General features: G+C 41.2%; 1 pseudogene; it reads left to right on the forward strand.

The window, feature by feature from the left end:
• The window catches only part of LOC106583989 (dolichyl pyrophosphate Man9GlcNAc2 alpha-1,3-glucosyltransferase-like), an 82,402-nt pseudogene that overhangs the window by 50,564 nt on the left and 7,268 nt on the right, over positions 1–24,570 (forward strand).

The following is a 24,570-nucleotide window of genomic DNA, read 5'->3' on the forward strand; positions in this document are numbered from 1 at the left end:
TGTCGGGTTGAAATATTAATGATGTTTCACGTTAAAAATGGACCAAAAGATTGATGCTAAACAACGTTTGACATGTTTGAACGAACGTAAATAGATTTTTTTTTAACTTTTCGTCGTGACTTTTCCCTCCCATTTTGAGTAGCCTACCGAACGCGCTAACAACACGGAACAGCATGGAGTTATTTGGACATAAATTATGAACTTCATCGAAAAAAAAACAACATTTGTTGTGGACCTGAGATTCCTGGAAGTGCCTTCTGATGAAGATTATTAAAGGTAAGGGAATATTGCTAATGTTATTTATGGTTTTAGATGATTCCAACATGGCAGCTATCTGTATAGCCTAGTGTATTTTTCTGACCAGAGTACTCAGATTATTGCAAAGTATGCTTTCCCAGTAAAGTTATTTTGAAATCTGTCAATGCGGTTGCATTCAGGAGAATGCAACCGTTATTCTTTGAATAACAGTTTAATACTTTAACCACGTTTTATAATGAGTATTTTTTGTAAATTCACTGGCAGTTTTGGGGGAGACACATTTTCTCAACGACATGCACTAATGTAAAATGCTGTTTTTGGATATAAATATGAACTTGATAGAACAAAAATGCATGTATTGTATAACATAATGTCCTAGGAGTGTCATCTGATGAAGATTGTCAAAGGTTAGTGCATAATTTTAGCTAGTTTTCTGCTTTTGGTGACGCCTGTCCTTGAATTGAAAATGGATGTGTGTACTTTTTTGGCTATGTACTCTCCTAACATAATCTAACTTTATGCTTTCGCCGTAAAGCCTCTTTGAAAATCGGACAATGTGGTTCGATTAAGGAGATGTTTATCTTTTAAATGGTGTAAAATAGTTGATTGTTTGAGAAATTGAAATTATTAGATTTTTGATGTTTTGAATTTCCCGCCTTGCTAGCAATCCCGTCAGTGGGATTAGGTTACCCTCGATCCCCAAGAGGTTTTAAGAACACATTCTTATTTACAATGACAGCCTAGGAACAGTGGGTTAACCACCTTGTTCAGAGGCGGAACGACAGATTTTTACCTTGTCAGCTCGGGGATTCGATCTAACAACCTTTCGGTTACTGGCCCAATGCTCTAACCACTAGGCTACCTGCCGCCTCAATTAAGGTCTTTACATGTCCTAAAAATTCTAAAGATTGCTCAGAAAACCAGATGTTTTAATCGTTGTATGCTTACTTGGATTTTGACATTACTTTAACGTCTGCTTCCAACTCACACCCTCATACACGTAGATCCCCTGAACGCAGCTCACTTTCCAGCTCACACTCTCAAACACCTAGATCTCCTGAATGCAGCTCACTTTCCAGCTCACACTCTCAAACACCTAGATCCCCTGAACGCAGCTCACGCTCCAGATTCCAATCACCTGAATTCTAATCACCTGTTCACACACCTGTATGTCATTATCACACACTATTTAGTTCAGTTCAGTTCTTTGCACCCCATCACTGTGAGGTATTGTTTGTTTTGTGACACACGGCTTTCAGAGCGCTGGGTTTCCCGTGATTTACTCATCCCGTGTATGATAGTTTTTGCCTATTCCCTGCCTGTAATTTAGCCTATCGGATTTCCTGTTATCAACCTATTGCCTGATCTCCCGGACTACGTTACTAACCTTTTCCCTGCCTGTACTGTTGCCCTTTTGGACCCCCTGTGTATGACCTTCTGCCTGCCGCTGTGGTCCTTTGCAATAAACACCTGCTGCGCCCTGCGCTTGAAACAAGCTCTCTGTCTCCCCTCGTGTCCATTACAATTACGCCGCTTAAGATAAGCAGAATAAGGCATTTACATGACTATTGCATAATCTGCCTACTGCCATAATCAGTTTAATATCAAATTATTACTGTGCAAGTAAACATACACAATGTCTTTGCTATTGGATAGAGAGCAATCACCATAGCTGTTCACCCCATGTTAGTGGGAAAATAGACATCATCAAATCAAAACCCAACCTTAATTTACCCGATGTTCCAAACTCTGTTTGAGAAGAGATTGACTTTATGACTGAAATGATCCTATTTACATTTTGTAGTGAATTTCACAGTAGAATAACTGTTTCTGACTCATATTGATGCCGCAAAGGCCAATTTCCAAGGGATTCGCTGCTTTTTAAAGGTAGTCGCATTTAAGCACAACAAATTTGTAGCATATTCTACAAATTGGATTCGTAACCTATTATACGAATTGTAATATATACAGTGAGGAAAAAAAAGTATTTGATCCCCTGCTGATTTTGTACGTTTGCCCACTGACAAAGAAATTATCAGTCTATAATTTTAATGGTAGATTTATTTGAACAGTGAGAGACAGAATAACAACAAAAGAATCCAGGAAAACGCATGTCAAAAATGTTAGAAATAGATTATAGAAATAAATAAATATAAATAAATCCCTCTGTTAGTAAATCCATTAGCTGCTCCTCTCTGTCTGTCACTCGCTCCCTGCAGCAGCTCGCTTTGTTCATATCTGAGTCCGAGTATCCATAGCAACGGCACCGCTTGGGCTGCTCTGTTATGGTGTCAAATCCGATTTAAAAAACCGAACATGCACAAGATGGCGCGTGCGAACAAGATGAAATGTCAATGCGCAAGCAAACAAAGTCGATAAAAAAATAAATGTGGTCGAGCGAGCAGAGGACTGTGACTGTGCGAGCAGAAAATCATTGTCACAGATCAAAAAGGAAACTTTCTTAAACAGTACATATAGAACTGTAAGCAAATGAACGTGTAAAAACATGTTTTAACGCATTAAGTTGCCCGCCAACTTGTCATTGTCAAGTTTTCGCTCTCAATTTCTCAAATTGCTCTCAAGTCTTGGCACCTTTAGGTTTGGATTTCAGGCTGATGGGGGACAGGTTTAAAGGAGTCAGGACATCTTAGATTGGTCACTTTTTTTAAATGGGTAAACGAATACATTTCTGCCATTGAACAGTCCATTTTTGTAATTGGCTATTACGAGCCTTCTGTTTAGCTAGCTAGCTTTAGCAATAAACACCGAACGACTTGGGAAACCCAGCAGATTGATAACCAAATTAACTGGGAAACAAATTCTAATGAGTATACTATACCTTGAGTTAAGTGGAATCTACTTGCTAAAGTTAGTTAGCTAATTACTTGTGGCCAGCAATGTCCGTCTGTAAAATTAAAAGCAGTCATCTCTAGCAAACACCATTAAACGAGTCCACTAATTGCAGGCAGGAGCCAATATTTAGGGTATTAAACCCAAAGCGGACACACACAGCACATTGGGATTTTGAATTATTGTATATGAAGACACAAAGGGGTGAATCTGCTACAGTTCATAACCAGTCCCAAATAATATGTAAACTGATGTATGATAAGCCAGCTAAACTCAGGTTAGCATGTGCATGTACAGGAATTTGACTCTGAAATGGTCCTGCCACAAACAGAATATACAGACAAAAAAAATATATAGAGATGCAGAATTTCCAGATCCACATACAGTATGAACACTATAAGCTACATTATAAATTATGCATGTAAGAGATGTGCAGAGTGCAAAGAGCAATTTGCCGTTCTGGGATGATGGTGCATAGTCTGGATGTGCTGTACATTTTTCTTTGGGTGGGGGTAGGGGGCTGGACAAATATTTTTGCCTGTGCTGCAGACAGATATAGCTGCTACTTGGTGTAGTGTTCCAGGGCGATGAAGTAGAAGCCTGACCCCACCTGGTCACACGTGTTCGCTCTACAAAACACTGACCGGTCTCCTGAGAACAACTGGAGTGAGAGAGAAAGGAAAATAAGATGTCAGGAAATGTCACAGACAGAGTTCAATTGGAGTTTAAATGTATTAACATCTTAATATTGCATTCAAGATAACAGTCCATTTTAAGACTGCTGAGGTTATCAAAAGAGTCAAATATGGATAATAATTTAGCCAAATAAGTGATAACACGATAAGGGACTGGACTGAGCCGAGCTGTGAGGCAATTCCATGGTACAGAGTGATGATGACACTCAGATATTTCACTGTAAAATGTATGTCAAACTAAAACCAATGATTTCAAAGTGAAACAAACCATACAACTCTATGCAGAAGAACTACTTTTAACAATTTTCAATCATTGGTTTGCTTGACATAAATTTAAGTTAAATATCAGAGTCTCACCATCACTCACCTTGCCTCTCTTGAACTGCATTGTTGGTTAAGGGGGCTTGTAAGTAAGCATTTCACAGTAAGGTCTACACCTGCTGTATTAGGCGCATGTGATAAATAACATTTTATTTGACTCTGTTACCATGGAATTGCCCTTTACCAATCCACGCCACTCGTCAGTCAGCATGGATCAATATTGAACATCTTGCTGTCATTTCATGCCCAACCCACCTTGTGGAGAGCCATCCTCCTAAATGTTTTCACTTCATCCCTTACTTCCACTACTCATATTATTTAGCAATGACTATCACATACATTTAGTATAGAACCATCTTTCTAGCCAATAGACAGCAGCCGGTCATGATCCTCTCCACGTGACAAATGTCCTATGCACAATGCCTTCATACAGCATCAAAGAAATGAAAGGAACTCTCAGAACCACTACTGATTAAGTTACGGGGGTGTTTGGTGGATGTCATGGTTACCTACATGGAGTCCCCAGAGTGCTGTGCATAGAGGAGAGCCAAGGTACTGTAACCTACTTGGAACAGAATGGACTCCTGTTTCTCCTGTCTCTGTCAGCTGCGCAGAGAACAACTTCACCACCACATATTAGTGACAGTGGACCCGCATGGAAAGAGGGATGGAGAGAAATAAATGGTTTGAGGTGATTCTTCATTTATTGCAACTGCACAAGAGAGTAAAAGTTATAAAATCTTTACTTCAATCAGATTGTATCTCAAAGTATGGGGTTAGCGGTTAAAAATATTGCTATTATTTGGTTCAGAGCCTGACCTCTCTTGGCTCCCCTTCCTCAATCACTGACCGCTTCCCAGTGAAGGTCTTGCCTGTCTGTTCTCACCCTGCCTGTCCCTCCTCTTCTGCCACCTAGTCATGCTGGTCTTCCAAGTCCTCCTTAGGTACAATGCTCTTTGTTAAACCAGAGACGGTATAGAAAATAAAACCATCTTGGCTTTTGGTTAAACCACATGTTTAAACGTTAGCTAGTTAGCTTCTTAGCTAGCTGACGAAAACCTAGCTTGTCTAATAAATAGACTGCTTTAATAACAGAATAATCAACTACCTACTTCCATTTCAATATTGAAATCATAGCTGATTAGCTTGTCTCTTTAATGAAAAACTATATTACTGTCAGCTATCATTCACCTTCCCCTTTCATCTCTACGGTCAAAAATCAGGTTAGAGAGCAGTCAAGTCGTAATTGGTCCAAAGACCTGACCAATTGAAATTCAGTAGACTGCTACAGGATGTTCATCGGCGAGAAGTTCCCCGTTATAAAATTATAGTAAACGCTACAGTTGCAAAAGCGAACTGGGAAATTGGTGTGAAAGGGAGAAAAGACATCCGTGTGGGGGTGCAGTCATTTCTGAGTATTGACATGTAGTGTGTATTTCTTCAGGTTAACAAAAAATCTCTGCTCTCGAATTAATTTACTGCGTGCAGAAAATGCAGTTCTGCTCACTGTCACACTCGCAAGGCCTCACGTTTAATTTGCGCGCACCAGACTGGCCTGCCCTCTGCTCGCTCGATCACATTTCTTCTCTTTCGACTCAAGTGTTTGCTTGCACAATTATGTTTTATCTTGTTCACGCTCGTTCGACCCTTGAATCAGATTTGACACCATACTCTGATCAATGAAGAGAAACGACAGCAATTAGCTGTTAGCTACTTTTCGTCACTCTAAACTCCGACAACTCAATGAACATTATTATTTTCTGTGAAATAATCTCGTGTTATATTTGACCTGGTTGAAGCACTTCAGAAATGACTCAGCTTCAAAATGTTAGTGATCAATTTAATGATACCAAAGCCCTGCCCGTATCCTAGTTATTAATGAAGAAAAAAAACAGTCACTACCCGCCCCTAACCAAATGTATAATGTCGGGCCTGTCAGGCTCTTGTAAGGCAGCAGAGCTCTACCACTCATTAAGTTGGAAGTCTGACCCGGGTACTGCAGGCTGCAATTAACAACTTAACTTCTCTGTGCGATTTTAAAATAATCGGTTCAAGGACATATCTGGTGTATTAGAATTAATTATTGGCACCATGATTGTCTAATTTTTTTTGTATTTATTTATATAAAGATTGCAATTGTTCCATTCACTAATGGGGGATCCTGTTTTCTGCTAACAATGCCTGCAGTGCAGTACTGCGGTCGGCCTTGAGTTCCGTCGCTTCAATGAGAGGGGGCAGTTGTTCTCCCCTGAGCTCTACATACGAACCTATTCTACATAGTTGTATCTCTGGTGTGATCCGTAGCAGTCTCCGTAGCCGATCATTCTTCTCCTGGTACTCCACTACCATTTTCTCAACTGCCCCGAAAATCTCCACAGCAGCCGCCGTTAAACGATTATTTAAAAACACACTCAACAACTGTAGTTTAGACATTTTCAGTCGAATGAGAGTTGGCTAGCCTATTCAGGGGTTTATTTACTCCACAAACGGAGTGCAAAATCAAAACAAACTCGTTTCCAAACCTACTTCCGTGTTCTAGTCAAGGAATATTAGAAAATCCTTTGTTCTAGTTGGTGGCGAACTCAGAAACGCAAAACAGGACGTTTTTAAAATAGTGGTAAAGGAAAACGATAACGACAGTACATATACATATACATATACAAACAGTGTTTATAAGTATAGGATGATCTGAGATATAATCAATTCTTCATCAGGAGTCGACTGTATATCATAACTCTATACAAGACCAAATCAATTTGAATGAGCAGCATTAGGTCAGATTTGATGAGAAATACTCTTGGACAAATGCAGGAGACCGTTTCTGGAATTTTACTTTGTATCGATAACATTTGTCTGATCATTCCCTCATCACCCTGAGAGATATTCCGAATTAAATGACTAGATATGCTTCTAATGAGATTATATACACAGTACCAGTCAAAAGTTTGGACACACTCATTCAAGAGTTTTTCTTTATTTTACTATTTTCTATATTGTAGAATAATAGTGAAGACATCAAAACTAGGAAAAAATACATATGGAATTATGTAGTAACCAAAAAAGTGTTAAACAAATCCAAATATATTTGAAATTCTTCAAAGTTAGGCACTCTTTTCCTTGATGACAGCTGTGCACACTCATGGCATTCTCTCAACCAACTTCGTGAGGTAGTCACCAGGAATGCATTTCAATTAACAGGTGTGCCTTGTTAAAAGTTCATTTGTGGAATTTCTTTCCTTAATGCGTTTGAGACAATAATTTATATTGTGACAAGGTAGGGTTGGTGTACAGAAGATAGCCCTATTTGGTAAAAGACCAAGTACATATTATGGCAAGAACAGGTCAAATAAGCAAAGAGAAATGACAGTCCATCATTACTTTAAGACATGAAGGTCAGTCAATACTGAAAATTACAAGAACTTTGAAAGTTTCTTCTTCAAGTACAGTCGCAAAAACCATCAAGCTCTATGATGAAACTGGCTCTCATGGCCCAGAGTTACCTCTGCTGCAGAGGATACGTTGATTAGAGTTACCAGCCTCAGAAATTGCGGCCCAAATAAATGCTTCACAGAGTTCAAATAACAGACACATCTCAACTTCAACTGTTCAGAGAAGACTGTGCAAATCAGGCCTTCATGGTTGAATTGCTGCAAAGAAACCACTACTGAAGGACACCAATAAGAAGAGACTTGCTTGGGCAAAGAAACACAAGCAATGGACATTAGACTGGTGGAAATCTTTTCTGTGGTCTGAGGAGTCTGAATTTGAGATTTTTGGTTCCATCCACCGTGTCTTTGTGAGACGCAGAGTAGGTGAACTGATGATCTCTGCATGTGTGGCTCCCACCGTGAAGCATGGAGGTCTGATGGTGTGGGGGTGCTTTCCAGGTGACACTGTCAGTGATTTATTTAAGGCAGCACTTAACCAGCATGGCTACCTCAGCATTCGGCAGCGATATGCCATCACATCTGGTTTGCGCTTAGTGAGACTATCGTTTGTTTTTCTACAGGACAATAACCAAGAACAAACCTCCAGGCTGTGAGAGGGCTATTTGACCAAGAAGGAGAGTGATGGAGCACTGCATCAGATGACTTGGCATCCACAATCACCCGACCTCAACCCAATTGAGATGGTTTGGGATGAGTTGGACCACAGAGTGAAAGAAAAGTAGCCAACATGTTCAACATGTGGGAACTCCTTTAAGCTTGTTGGAAAAGCATTCGTCATGAAGCTGGTTGAGAGAATGTCAAGCGTGTGCAAACCTGTCATCAAGGCAAAGGGTGGCTACTATGAAGAATCTAAAATATATTTTGATTTGTTTAACACTTTTGGTTACTACATGGTTCCATATGTGTTATTTCATATTTTTAAGGTCTTCACTATTATTCTACAATGTAGAAAATAGTTAACAATAAAGAAAAACCCTTTAATAGGTAGGTGCGTCCAAACTTTTGACTGGTACTGTATGTATATACAGTATTCAGTTGAAGTCGGAAGTTTACATACACTTAGGTTGGAGTCATTAAAACTCGTTTTTCAACCACTCCACACATTTCTTGTTAAACAAACTATAGTTTTGGTAAGTTGGTTAGGACATCTACTTTGTGCATGACACAAGTAATTATTCAAACAATTGTTTACAGACATTATTTCACTTATTCACTGTATCACAATTCCAGTGGGTCAGAAGTTTACATACACTAAGTTGACTGTGCCTTTAAACACCTCAGAAAATTAAAAAAATGATGTCATTGCTTTAGAAGCTTCTGATAGGCTAATTGACATCATTTGAGTCAATTGGAGGTGTACCTGCGGATGTATTTCAAGGCCTACCTTCAAACTCAGTGCCTCTTTGCTTGTCATCATGAGGAAATCAAAAGAAATCAGCCAAGACCTCAGAAAAAAATGGTAGACCTCCGCAAGTCTGGTTCATCCTTGGGAGCAATTTCTAAACGCCTGAAGGTGCCACGTTCATCTGTACAAACAATAGTACGCAAGTATAAACACCATGGGACCACGCAGCCGTCATATCGCTCAGGAAGGAGACACGTTCTGTCTCCTAGAGATGAACGTACTTTGGTGCGAAAAGAGCAAATCAATCCCAGAACAACAGCAAAGGACCTTGTGAAGATGCTGGAGGAAACAGGTACAAAAGTATCTACATCCACAGTAAAGTGAGTCCTATAATCGACATAGCCTGAAAGCCCGCTCAGCAAGGAAGAAACCACAGCTCCAAAATCGCCATAAAAAAGCAAGACTACGGTTTGCAACTGCACATGGGGACAAAGATTGTACTTTTTTGAGAAATGTCCTCTGGTCTGATGAAACAAAAATAGAACTGTTTGGCCATAATGACCATCGTTATATTTGGAGGAAAAAGGGGGAGGCTTGCAAGTCGAAGAACACCATTCCAACCGTGAAGCACGGGGGTGCCAGCATCATGTTGTGGGGGTGCTTTGCTGCAGGAGGGACTGGTGCACTTCACAAAATAGATGGCATCATGAGGGAGGAAAATTATGTGGATATATTGAAGCAACATCTCAAGACATCTGTCAGGAAGTTAAAGCTTGGTCGCAAATGGGTCTTCCAAATGGACAATGACCCCAAGCATACTTCCAAAGTTGTGGCAAAATGGCTTAACGTCAAGGTATTCTAGTGGCCATCACAAAGCCCTGACCTCAATCCTATAGAAAATATGTGGGCAGAACTGAAAAATCGTGTGCGAGCAAGGAGGCCTACAAACCTGACTCAGTTACACCAGCTCTGTCAGGAGGAATGGGCCAAAATTCACCCAACTTAATGTGCGAAGCTTGTGGAAGGCTACCCAAAACATTTGACCCAAGTTAAACAATTTAAAGGCAATGTACCAAATACTAATTGAGTGTATGTAAACTTCTGACCCACTGGGAATGTGATGAAAGAAATAAAAGCTGAATTAAATCACTCTACTATTATTCTGACATTTCACATTCTTAAAATAAGATGTATGTAAACTTCCGACTTCAACTGTATATCCACTGAACAAAAACGCAACATGCAACAATTTCAAAGATTTTACTGAATTGCAGTTGATATAACTAAATTAGTCATTTGCAATACTTTCATTAGGCCCTAATTTATGGATTTCACATGACTGGGAATACAGATATGCATCTGTTGGTCACAGATATGTTTAAAAACAAAAGTAGGGCCATGGATCAGAAAGCCAGTCGGTATCTGGTGTGACTGCTATCTCTGTCATGCAGCACGACACATCTCCTTCACATAGAGTTGATCAGGCTGTTGATTGTGGCATGTGGAATGCTGTCCCACTCCTCTTCTATGGCTGTGCGAAGTTGCTGGATATTGGCGGGAACTGGAACACGCTGTCGTACACGTCAATCCAGAGCATCCCAATCATGCTCAATGGATGACATGTCTGGTGAGTATAAAGGCCATGGAAGAACTGGGACATTTTCAGCTTCCGGGAATTGTGTACAGATCCTTGCGACATGGGGCCGTGCATTATCATGCTGAAACATGAGGTGATGGCGGCAGATGAATGGCACAACAATGGGCCTCAGGATCTCGTCAAGGTATCTCTGTTCATTCAAATTGCTATCGATAAAATGCAATTGTGTTCGTTGTCCGTAGCTTATGCCTGCCTATACCATAAACCCACCGTTAACATGGGGCACTCTGTTCACAACGTTGACATCAGCAAACGCTCGCCCACACAACGCCATACACGTGGTCTGCGGCTGTGATGCCGGTTGGATGTACTGCCAAATTCTCTAAAAGGACGTTGGAGGTGGCTTATGGTAGAGAAATGAACATTAAATTCTCTGGCATCAGCTCTGGTGGACATTCCTGCAGTCAGTATGCCAATTGCACACTCCCTCAAAACTTGAAACATCTGTGGCATTGTGTTGTGTGACAAAACTGCACATTTTAGTGACCTTTTATTGTCCCCATCACAAGGTGATGATCATGCTGCTTAATCAGCTTCTTGATATGCCACACCTTTCAGGTGGATGGTGTATCTTGGAAAAGGAGAAATGCTCACACACAGGTACAAACACATTTGTGCCTTTTATTTATTTAAAACAAGCTTTTTGTGCATATGGAACATTTCTGGGATTTTTTATTTCAGCTCATGAAACATGGGACCAACACTTTACATGTTACGTTTATATTTTTGTTCAGTGTACAACATTTTGTCTGTACTGTTTGATCATTACCTCGTCATTCAAATCAAACTTTATTTTCATACAATGTTTTTCAAAAGTAAATCCATTTTAGGTCTATTAATCTGAGACCAGCAGTATGAAAGATCCAGAGTTGATTTCCTTTCCTAAGAGTTGGGACTTGCAGCGTCAGTAGAAACTAGTTCTATTTTAGCGCCTGGCTACGCAGACACTCGTAGACAAGCGCGAGCAGTATGGGCGGTGTGGTCATCATGTAAGGGGCCTGTGAGGGAAGAACATTCACCGATAGGATTTCTTGCAAGACCTCGGCTGTGAAATCACCAAGACCCAAGAAACGTTCACAATGATTACAATTTTCTCTGACTTCTTCTCTGCTTGCGCTGTACAGTTCATGATCATTGCTATAAATAATACAAAGTCCACCTTTTTAACATCGTGGCGGGTCTACTACCATTGTTCCTTCCCGCCACTCGTTCCTTACACTCTTTTCACCACCTCCAGATAGGAGACATGCTGAACCCTAACAGGGCACTCCAGGAATTCGGGCGCATGTTCGCCACCACACTTGCAGCATTTCACTTCATCTGGCGTACGATACTCCTTCCTTCTGCACACACTTGACACATGAAAAAATATTTTGCATTCATGACATTGAAGGGCCTTGTGCACAAAATGTCATGAACCCTAACTTTATATGAGAAGGGAGAGCCTTCATCAAAGAACAGTATTATGGATGAAGTTGATTTTCTTAATCCAACATACGTCAGTCGACATGCACCAACCACTCCATCCATGTCTTCAGTTGTATCATCTGCCTTTACTTCTTGCGCCACCCCAGAAATAACCCCCTTGATAGGCGCCCTGCTTTGAAAATCCATACAGGAAACATCCCACTCCTGTATCTTTTTGAGGCTTAAAACACACTTCTTCTGCTCTGCAGACACATAACAAATCAAAATACGACCACTTCTTGTGACTCTCACCAACTCCACACATTCCAGATTTTCCACGGGACGTTAAACAGATTTCCCAGGTAGCATTGGTCCAACAACCTCTCTCCAACTAACAATGAGTCTAAGAGTTTCCTCGTTTCCACCACAACTTTACTTCTCGTTCTTCTTCGCCACTGTAGCCCACTCATTCTCACTCTCTGTGATATTATCTTCTTCCGACTCACTAACAGTTTCAAACAAAACCTACGTTTCCTCCATCTTTTCCTATACTCTCCTTCATTCCGAATCATCCAGCAACATCCCCCAGAGCTTTGCCGACTGGCTTGTAAAGGACTATATCATCCTCCTTCTTCTTCAAAGTTTTATGGCAGACTACACCTATTGGTGTATTGCTGCCACCAAAGTTTCAGCATTTCGACTCAACTGGCATACGATACTCTTCCCGTCTACATACACTTGACACATGTCCAAATACTTTACATTTGTCACACTGCAAGGGTTTGGGCATGAATGCTTTCACAGGATACCTCACATAACCCAAATATTCATACGAAGGGAGAGCCTATTCTTCAAAGAACAAAATAATGGATGGAGTGGGCTTCCTCACTCCATCCATCATACGGGTCAGTCAGCGTGCACCAACCACTGCATCTATCTCTTCCATGACATCCTTTCAATCACTTCTAGCGCCACCGCAGATATAAAACCCCCTTGATAGGCGCCCTGCTTCGCAGATCCACACACACGACACATTCCAATCCGATATATTTTTTCAGGTGCAAAGCATGCTCCTTTTGCTCCTCGGGACATACAAAAAAATGAAATCAACCCATTTCTTGTTATTTTTACTGATGCCACCTCATCTAATACATCTATGATTTTTCATCGAGACTTCAAATGGATCTCCCAGATATATCTTGACCGATCCAAAAAGAAAAAAAGAGTCAGAACTAGGCTTGGATTAACTAGACTCCACGACCACTTTACTTCTATTGTTTCCTTTTTTATTCGCCACTGGGATCTATTCCTTTTCGCTCTGATCTCCATTCGACGAGCCATCAGTTTCAAACAAAACATCTGCCTCCGTCATCATCTCCCAGACCAGGACTATATCTTGAATTAAAAGACAAAGAAACTCAGGTATTTAACTAGGTAATTGGTTGCAGGTGTACTCAGGGCATAGTGACGTATAGAGGTCTCCAGTGCCCAAAAGTATGTATTAGCATGGGCAGCGCCATTGAGGACTGAAACGTTGCGATCTCTATACATCCCTATGGCTCAGAGGTGCATGCAGTTAAAGGGACAGTTAATCAAAAGGTGCAATTAAAGAGACAGTTCCATAAAAGTATAAGAAATGATTTTCCACTGTATTTTCTACAGTGGATATTATCCATATGAGTCTTCTGAGTGAATATTTTACCACAGACTGAGCAGCCATGTTGTTTCTCTCCTGTGTGAGTGGGTTGTCACAAGATAGCACAGCCACAAAGTCAAAACCGCCGCCTAATGTGAGTCCGTATATGGCTAGAAGGGATCCAGCTTTTGTCAAATTAACACGAAAAGTTGAAATGTTTAGCATTTTAGCTAACCCCAACCCTTTTCCTAACCTTAACCTTATTATCCTAACCTGCTACATTAATTTTCCTAACCTGCTGCGTAAATTCTTCTAACCTGCTACAAATATTATAATCTGACGTTAATTTGACAAAAGCTGGAATCCTTCTAGCCATGACCCGTTAGGAGCTCATTTAAAAAAAACACGCAACAACTGTAGTTTAAACATGTTTCAGTTGACTGAGAGTTGGACACTGGCAACATTTGATTAAGATGAACCGCAGTGCACCGGTCTTTGGCCCATGAGGTGAACGTCCAAAAGCGGTGAGGGAGGAGCACCCTTCTCAAATCAAACAGTAATCTGCGCCGCTCAGTCATGTTGTCAACAAGCCAGCATGGTACATTGTTCAGAAACATCGATCTCTTTTTCATAAAATATATGTTTGAATTTTCAAACTAGTTTTCAATTGGAAGACAGATTAAGCGTTTTTTTTATTTTTATCAAAAGCAATCACTTTTGCATGTGAAAACACAGAATTCTACTCATAAAGGCGTCCCACACACATACACACACATACACACACATTCATACACACATACATACATACATACATACATACATACATACATACATACATACATACATACATACATACATACATACATACATACATACATACATACATAAACTTAGCAAAAAAGAAACGTCCTCTCACTGTCACGTGCGTTTATTTTCAGAAAACTTAACATGTGTAAATATTTGTATGAACATAACAAGATTCAACAACTGAAACATAAACTGAACAAGTTCCACAGACATGTGACTAACAGAAATTGAATAATGTGTCCCTGAACAAAGGGAAAAGTAACAGTCAGTATCTGGTGTGGCCACCAGCTGCATTAAGTACTGCAGTACATCTCCTCCTCATGGATTGCACCAGATTTGCCAGTTCTTGCCAGTTCTTGCTGCAAGCTCCCGGACATTTCTTGGGGGAATGGCCCTAGTCCTCACCCTCCGATCCCACAGGTCCCAGACGTGCTCAATGGGATAGAGATCCGGGCTCTTCACTGGCCATGGCAGAACACTAACATTCCTGTCTTGCAGGAAATCACACACAGAATGAGCAGTATGGCTGGTGGCATTGTCATACTGGAGGGTCATGTCAGGATGAACCCGCAGGAAGGGTACCACATGAGGGAGGAGGATGTCTTCCCTGTAACGCACAGCATTGAGATTGCCTGCAATGACAACAAGCTCAGTCCAATGATGCTGTGACACACCGCCCCAGAGTACAGGCCACGGTGTAACGCTCATTCGTTCGACGATAAACGCGAATCTGACCATCACCCCTGGTGAGACAAAACCGCGACTCGTCAGTGAAGAGCACTTTTTGCCAGTCCTGTCTGGTCCAGCGACGGTGGGTTTGTGCCCATAGACGACGTTGTTGCTGGTGATGTCTGGTGAGGACCTGCCTTACAACAGGCCTACAAGCCCTCAGTCCAGCCTCTCTCAGCCTATTGCGGACAGTCTGAGCACTGATGGAGGGATTGTGCATTCCTGGTGTAACTTGGGCAGTTGTTGTTGCCATCCTGTACCTGTCTGCAGGTGTGATGTTCGGGTATATACTGATCCTGTGCAGGTGTTGTTACACGTGGTCTGCCACTGCGAGGACGATCAGCTGTCCGTCCTGTCTCCCTGTAGCTCTGTCCTAGGCGTTTCACAGTACGGACATTGCAATTTATTGCCCTGGCCACATCTGCAGTCCTCATGCCTCCTTGCAGCTTGCATAAGGCACGTTCACGCAGATGAGCAGGGACCCTTGGAATCTTTCTTTTGGTGTTTTTCAGAGTCAGTAGAAAGGCCTCTTTAGTGTCCTAAGTTTTCATAACTGTGACCTTAATTGCCTACCGTCTGTAAGCTGTTAGTGTCTTAACGACCGTTCCACAGGTGCCTGTTCATTAATTGTTTATGGTTCATTGAACAAGCATGGGAAACAGTGTTTAAACCCTTTACAATGGAGATCTGTGAAGTTATTTGGATTTTTACGAATGATCTTTGATAGACAGGGTCCTGAAAAAGAGATGTTTATTTTTTTGCTGAGCTTACATACATACATACATACATACATACATACATAAATACATACATACATACATACATACATACATACATACATACATACATACATACATACATACATACATACATACATACATACATACATACATACATACATACATACATACATACATACATACATACATACATACATACATACAGTGCATTCGGAAAGTATTCAGACCCCTTGAGTTTTTCCACATTTTGTTACAGCCTTGTTCTAAAATTAATTAAATAGTTTTCCCCCTTCATCAATCTGCGCACTACCCCATAATGACAAAGCAAAAACAGGTTTTTAGATGTTTTTGCAAATGTATTCAAAATAAAAAACATATACCTTATTTAAATAAGTATTCAGACCCTTTGCTCTGCAACTCGAAATTGAGCTCAGGTGCATCCTGTTTCCATTGATCATCCTTTAGATGTTTCTACAACTTGATTGGAGTCCACCTGTGGTAAATTCAATTGATTGGACATGATTTGGAAAGGCACACACCTGTGTATATAAAGTCTCACAATTAACAGTGCATGTCAGAGCAAAAACCAAGCAATGAGGTTGAAGGAATTGTTGGTAGAACCCTGAGACAGGATTGTGTCGAGGCACAGATCTGGGGAAGGGTACAAAAACATTCTGCAGCATTGAAGGTCCCCAAGAACACAGTGGCCTCCATCATTCTTAAATGGAAGATGTTTGGAACCACCAAGACTCTTCCTAGAGCTGGCCGCCCGGCCAAACTGAGCAATCGGAGAAGGGCCTTGGTCAGAGAGGTGACCAAGAACCCGATGGTCACTTTGCCAGAGCTCTAAAGTACCTCTGTGGAGATGGGAGGACCTTCCATAAGGACATCCATCTCTGCAGCACTCCATCAATCAGGCCTTTACGGTAGAGTGGCCAGACGGAAGCCACTCTTCAGTAAAACGCACATGACAGCCCACTTGGAGTTTGCCAAAAGGCACCTAAAGACTCTCAGACCATGAGAAACAAGATTCTCTGGTCTGATGAAACCAAGATTGAACTCTTTGCCCTGAATGCCAGCGTCACATCTTGAGGAAACCAGGCACCATCCCTACAGTGAAGCATGGTGGTGGTGGCAGCATCATGCTGTGGGGATGTTTTTCAGCGGCAGGGGCTGAGAGATATACAGAGAGATCCGTGATGAAAATCTGCTCCAGAGCGCTCAGGATTTGGCGAAGGTTCACCTTCCAACAGGACAATGACCCTAATGGCACAACCAAGACAATGCAGGAGTGGCTTCGGGACAAAACTCTGAATGTCCTTGAGTGCCCAGCCGGAGCCCAGACTTGAACCTGATCAAACATCTCTGGAGAGACCTGAGAATAGCTCTGCAGCGATGCTCCCCATCCAACCTGACAGAGCTTGAAAGGATCTGCAGAGAAGAATGGGATAAACTCACCTAACACAGATGTGCCAAGCTTGTAGCATCATACCCAAGAAGACTCGAGGCTGTAATCGCTGCCAAAGATGATTCAACAAAGTACTGAGTAAAGGGTCTGAGTACCTATGTAAATGTGATATTTCAGTTTTTCATTTTTACTAGATTTGCAAAAACTTCTAAAAACCTGTTTTTGCTTTGTCATTATGGGGTACTGTGTGTAGATTGATGGGGACATTTTTTTAAATACATTTTAGAGTAAGGCTGTAATGTGAAAAAAGTCAAGGGGTCTGAATACTTTCCGAATGCAAATTAGCTTCGGCTTGCTCCTGGCATAGCTCGGCTAGGCAAAGTGAACGTCTGCGCAAAGATTTTTATAACTAACCCAAGATAGACTGTGGTCTATCACAAGCGTTTTGCTACACCCGCAATAACATCTGCTAAATATGTATGTGACCTATAAAATTTGAGTCTGTCTTTTCGAATGGAAACAAATTAGTCATAGTGGGCAGAACAAGCAAGGAGGGGTGCAGAACCAAGCACGAGCTAGATCCTATTGGCGCGTTCTAGCATGTATTTGCATATTTCTGTTAGGGAACGCATAATCTGAAGTGTGCAATAACTCAATTTGCTCTTGCACTCCTTCTAAACAACATATATTTTTTTATTCTAAGGTAAAGCGTCAAATCTACAAAACGTACAGCACTCTGTACGTAACAGATTCTAGTTTTAGGAACAGAAACTGTACTGAGATCAAATGTTTCATCAATGAGAAAATGTGCATAATGTCGACCAAAACCCATCTTCTCGCACTGTCAGCCACTGGGCTTCCTCTCATCACCATATTTGGTAGTGGAAACGCCAAGCGAATGCTTCACACATCCGGGGAAATATGTGGTTCATTGTTAAAATAGAACAAATATTACTGTCTGTCCCCCTTGAGACACGGTAGCCAGTACACATCCTCACATTTTTCCAAATGAACAACTCAAGAAATCTGTAATTCATTTGGACGACTGCGAAGGTCTTAGTCGCGCAAATTTACATCGAACTAAGATGTTAGGTGCAGTATTTCTCAAGTAAAAAAAATGTACATGAGAACTAGTTGTCCGTCTTTGAATGACAACAAAAGCTTAATTGAAGAATCCCTACTGTTAAAACAGTGCCCTGTCATCAATACACATTAGATCCTTGACAAATTCCTTGCTAGTGGAACCATTTATTTAACTTGTATGTTAAGACGGTGTAACCATCGTATCACATATCTTTGCATCTCTCTTCTGTGGTCTGAAAAACAATCAAGCCCTTCATTATTGAATTGATATTTTATGGTTGCAATTAGCAGTCCAGGGAAAGTTGAACAAGATAATGGATTAGAAGGAGATTGCGCCACTTGTAATTTAGAACGCCTCGACAAATTAATGAAAGAGTTTGAATCCTGAGATCACACATTTTAATAATGGTGCATATCTAGGCCCATCTCCTTTGTTTTGGAGGGGTAGCCTGTTTCTTCTGTCTTTGTTTTGTGCAGATGTTGTTTCTTTGGTGCTGGTTTTAACTGATGTTCCCCTGTGTGTGCGTGCGTCTCTCTCTCTCTCTCTCTCTCTCTCTCTCTCTCTCTCTCTCTCTCTGACAGCACATCGTCATCCCCTCCTCCTAAGCCCGTAGTAGACGGTCGTCACTATCTAACACCATTACCATGGCAGCCAGCAACACCAAGAGGCTTCAAGCTGGCAGAGCCCACATCTATACAGGTACTAAAGAACTGGAACAGTCTGGACTCACATGTACATCATACATTACACACTGGTGTTTGGTTAACCTGTCCATTCTCTCTGACAGAAATAATGTGGCTTAATGGTTAAATGTCCACAGCACGTTTGGGACAATGTATGTATGTATGTATGTATGTATGTATGTATGTATGTATGTATGTATGTATGTATGTATGTATGTATGTATGTATGTATGTATGTATGTATGTATGTATGTATGTATGTATGTATGTATGTATGTATGTATGTGCAACTAGACGAAGAACAGGGTCTTTTTGTCTTTGAGTTCTACTCCTGAGTTCCTCATTGTGCACCCATTAGGCCTACCCACTCCTAATATCACAGCAGAGCAAGGATCCACCATAAGTTCCTTCATTAACAGCACTGAAGTCTGTTAATGTGTGCTACCATGGTAAACTAGAAGATATCAGCGCCTGGGGGCCATGCAGCACTGTTTGTTTGTTGTTGTTGCAGGAAGGCCTTTTGGGGGCAAATTTACTCTGGGTCAGTCGATAATCATAGTGTTGGTATCGATCCCATTCTCTTTGTTTGTACTCTTTTTGACTTCACCTCGCCTCGTTTTCTTTACTGCAACATTACAAAAGAGAGAAAAAAAACAATAGCTGTGTGCTCCCTCTCTGGTCAGAGCAGTGGGATTGGAAAGAGCCAGACGGAGGAGGAGGGTAAACAATGTGTGTCTGGAGATTATCTGCTGGAAGGTCCTTACTGTATGTTACTGTATGTTGCTGTAGTGCCGGGGCCTTGGCCCGGTTGGGAATGGGTAAGGCTTTGCCCTGAGACATGTCTGTAGATTCCTAGGAGGTGTCTAGAGCGAAGTCCATAGGAGTCTAGAGCCATGTCTCAGGGCAAGGTTAAGCTGTGTTTTGAAGGGAGCCAAGGAGCCTTGTGGCCCTCAACATCAGCCAGAGATCTGTTAAGTCTACCTCACCATCAGACCCCTCAGGCTTGATACTCTATAGTCTAGTCTGAGCTTGATTGAGAGTGATTTTATTTCCTCATGGCGATAAAGTTGTTTGTGCTAATGCATTGACATTTTATAAATGGGGATTGCACAGGGAGATTGGCATGTGACCCATTAGGTTGATATATTTGTTTTAACATGTTTTTCTATTAGAATTTTTTTATTTATAAAAACCTCATGGATGTCAGTGGATGCACTTGTGTTTGCTGTGTCAGGAAAATAAACTAAAGAGGACTCCACCCTGATGTGTTTCACTGAATCAAGAGACAAAGAGGTCAGTCAGTCCCGTCACATTTCATTTAGACTCATTTACCTTAGCTGCTGTATGTGTCATTCATGAACAAGGAGTTTAAGCAACCCTCTCTAGCCCTCAAACTCAACTCTGGACCTCGTAACCAGTTCCACTGCATTTTTTTTCATTGTTCCCCTTTAATCAGGGACTGCTTTAGACCTGGGACACCAGGTGTGTGCAATTAATTATTAGGTAGAACAGAAAGCCAGCAGGCTCCGGACCTCATAGGGTAAGAGTTGAGTACCCCTGCTCTATAGCATGCCACAGAGAGAGATGGAGGTTATTTTCATTGTCCATAGCCTCTCATAGAGAACTAGCTTGCTATACCTGAGTGATGTTTTCTGACCCCTAGTGGCCAGCTGTGTCAGTGCTCCTCTCCTATGTGACTGCATTTGTAAAATACCTAATAAGCAGATTCTTCCAAAAACAGATAGTGTTGCTGGAAGGGGAAGCTGAGTGCTGGTATCTACTACCTCCTGCCCTTCACCATGGGCTGTAGGCTGAGGAAGAGGACGAGCTGTGTAAACCAGTCACGCTGGTCAACAGGACAGACACTGGGGAGCTGGACCTCATCAGGGAGTTCAGGTGAGTTATACACCTGGTAGAAGCAGTGGCGCAAAGTACTTAAGTAAAAATACTTTAAAGTACTACTTAAGTAGTTTTTTTTACTATTTATATTTTTACTATTTATGTTTTGCCAACTTTTATTTTTACTTTACTTCACTACATTCCTAAAGAAAATAATGTACTTTTTACTCCATACATTTTCTTTGACACCCAAAAGTAGTTACATTTTGAATGCTTAGCAGAACAGGAAAATGGTCAAATTCACGCACTTTTCAAAAGAACATCCCTGGTCATCCCTACTTTCTCTGATCTGGCGAACTCACTAAACACAAATGCTTAGTTTGTAAAGATGTCTGAATGTAGGAGTGTACCCGTGCCTATCCATAAATAAATAAATAAATAAACAAGAAAATGGTGCCGTCTGGTTTGCTTAATATAAGGAAATTGAAATGATTTATACTTTCACTTTAGATATATATATATTTTTCTCCCCAATTTCAATCTTGTCTCATCGCTGCAACACCCCAACGGGCTCGGGAGAGGCGAAGGTAGAGTCATGCGTCCTCCGAAACATGGCCCGCCTAACTGCGCTCCTTAACACCCGCCAGCTTAACCCGGATCTCAGCCGCACCAATGTGTCGGAAGAAACACCATTCAACTGTCAGCCCGCAGGCACCCGGCCCGCCACAAGGAGTCACTAAGGCGCGATGAGCCAAGTAACGCCCCCCGGCCAAACCCTGCCCTAACCCGGACAGCACTGTCCCAATTGTGCACCTTCCTATGGGACTCCCGGCTACAGCCGGTTGTGGCACAGCCCGGGAATGAACCCGGGTCTGTAGTAACGCCTCGCCAATCGGGAGGCCATGACATTTACTTTTGATACTTAAGTATATTGAAAACCAAATACTTTTACTCAAGTAGTATTTTACTGGGTGACTTTTCACTTTTACTTGGGTCATTTTCTATTAAGGTATCTTTACTTTTACTCAAGTATGACAATTGGGTACTTTTTCCACCACTGGATAGAAATAATACTGAGGAGTAATAGTATATACAGTGTTGATCCCTTACACATTTGCAATATGCTGTGTATTAGCATCCACTGTACATTGAAAATGTGCTGCTGCACTATATCTGTGAGGAGGATTTTTTTTTTTTAAAACCCTTGTCTTTCTTGCACTAACAATCCTAACGCTCCTTGTCTTTTCTTACTAGCACCGACTTTGCGGATAGCTACTTTTATTTAGGAAAATGTACTTACTGTGACATGTGGTTATCTCACCTAGTCGGGGACGGGGGGCTGTTCCAACTCAAAGTGTGTCATCAAAAATTCACCCCTCTCCCCAATGTAAAAAATATTTTCACATGACCCTCCCATTGTACTGTAAAATAAATTGAACACCCCCCCCCCCCTCCTCACAGAATTAACTCAGAATAATGTTTATGACCACAAGTAACAATAACTGTAGAGACCCTGTGTTTATAAACATTGATATGGACTTACCACACAGGGCTACGGGCCAGAGGTTTGAGAGTTTACCGACTACCACAGATGAGCTCACGTTCCCTGCCTGTTCCATTACACTATGATAGGAGCCAGCTGTAGACAATGGTCAGCTAGGGGGAAATCAGATTTTCTACATTTTGATGTCATATTTATAGTTATAAAATATATCAACGTCAACAGTGAAGAGGTAACTCCGGGATGCTGGCCTTCTAGGCAGAGTTCCTCTGTCCAGTGTCTGTGTTCTTTTGCCCATCTTAATCTTTTCTTTTTATTGGCCAGTGAGATATTACTTTTTCTTTGCAACTCTGCCTAGAAGGTCAGCATCCCGGAGTCGCCTCTTCACTGTTGACGTTGAGACTTGTGTTTTGCAGGTGCTATTTAATGAAGCTGCCAGTTGAGGACTTGTGAGGCATCTGTTTCTCAAACTAGACAACAATGTACTTGTCCTCTTACTCAGTTGTGCACCGGGGCCTTCCACTCCTCTTTCTATTCTGGTTAGAGACAGTTTGCGCTGTTCTGTGAAGGGTGTAGTACACAGCGTTGTACGAGATCTTCAGTTTCTTGGTAATTTCTCTCATGGAATAGCCATAATTTCTCAGAACAAGAATAGACTGATGAGTTTAAGAAGAAAGTTCTTTGTTTCTGGCCATTTTGAGCTTGTAATCGAACCCACAAATGCTGATGCTCCAGATATTCAACATGTCTAAAGGCCAGTTTTATTGCTTCTTAAATCAGAACAACAGTTTTCAGCTGTGCTAACATAATTGCAAAAGGGTTTTCTAATGATCAATTAGCCTTTTAACGTGCCATTGGAACACAGGAGTGATGGTTGCTGATAATGGGCCTCGGTATGCCTTCTTAGATAATCCATAAAAATCTGCCGTTTCCAGCTACAATGGTCATTTACAACATTAACAATGTCTACACTGTATTTCTGATACATTTGATGTTATTTGAATGGACATAAAATTTGCTTTTCTTTAAAAAAACAAGGACATTTCTAAGTGACCCCAAACTTTTGAACGGTAGTATATATATATATATATATATATATATATATATATATATATAAACAGTGCCTTTTGAATTTTAAATTGTATACTGTATAACTGCCTTAATGTTGCTGGACCCCAGCAGCTAATGGGGATACATAATAATTACAAAGAGTGTGCCCTGTTTAGCTGTCTTAATGCAATAACTTACTTAGGCCTATATGTCAATATATAGGCTACTGTATCAGTCGATCAATCATTCATTTGTTCATGTCATCACAGCATACGAGTCACGCTTTGAAATGCATTTAAACATTTTAGTTTTAAAATTAAATAACAAAGGAAGCCTTGAATAATTAGCCAACATTTTGTATAAACTGCAACATGTTGGCAATTGCATTCACAAATGCATGCGACTCAGGGCCAGCATTATGGGCGGGCCTTAGGGGGCCTGGCCTGCCCTACCATACCTCCCGGCCCGTCCAAATAATATACATAGTTTAATAAAACTTTTAAATAAATATTTGTTTTCTATAAAAACTGGTTTATGTATAATATTTAGGCCAATTAAAGTTTAAATTACCTAAAAATAATTATTGTTAAATAAAAAATGTCTCAAGTAATGACTGACAGGGTTTTAGACCTATCATATGCATCATGAAGTCACGTCTCTTTTCACCACCATTTCGAATTAGTAGTGGCTGGAGCGTTAGTTAATGTCACGATTCCCACCGACGGTGGCGCCTCCTCCTGCTCGGGTGGCGCTCGGCGGTCGTCGTCACCGGCCTATTAGCTACCACTGATTCCCTTTTTGGTTTTCCCTTTTTGGTTTTGTACACCTGTGTTTAGTTTGGTTAATTAGCGGGGCTATTTATGTTAGCTGGTCCGCTTCCGTGTTGTGCGGGATTATTTCAATTGTGACGGTTCATGTTCGTGTCGGCGCTATTTTACGCCGTGTGTACTTTCTCCCCTGTGTTTGGGAATATTTTTGTTGATGAGTGAGTGTACATTAAATACGCCACTACCCTGTACTCGCTGCTTCCTGTGCCTCATTCCTTCACCACGACTGCCAATCCGTTACAGTTAAACACAACACTGTGCCTCAGTGATAGGTACGCCTAGCT

The sequence above is a fragment of the Salmo salar genome, chromosome 23 (assembly GCF_965601325.2).
Source record: "Salmo salar chromosome 23, fSalSal1, whole genome shotgun sequence".
NCBI classification, from domain to species: Eukaryota; Metazoa; Chordata; class Actinopteri; order Salmoniformes; family Salmonidae; genus Salmo; species Salmo salar.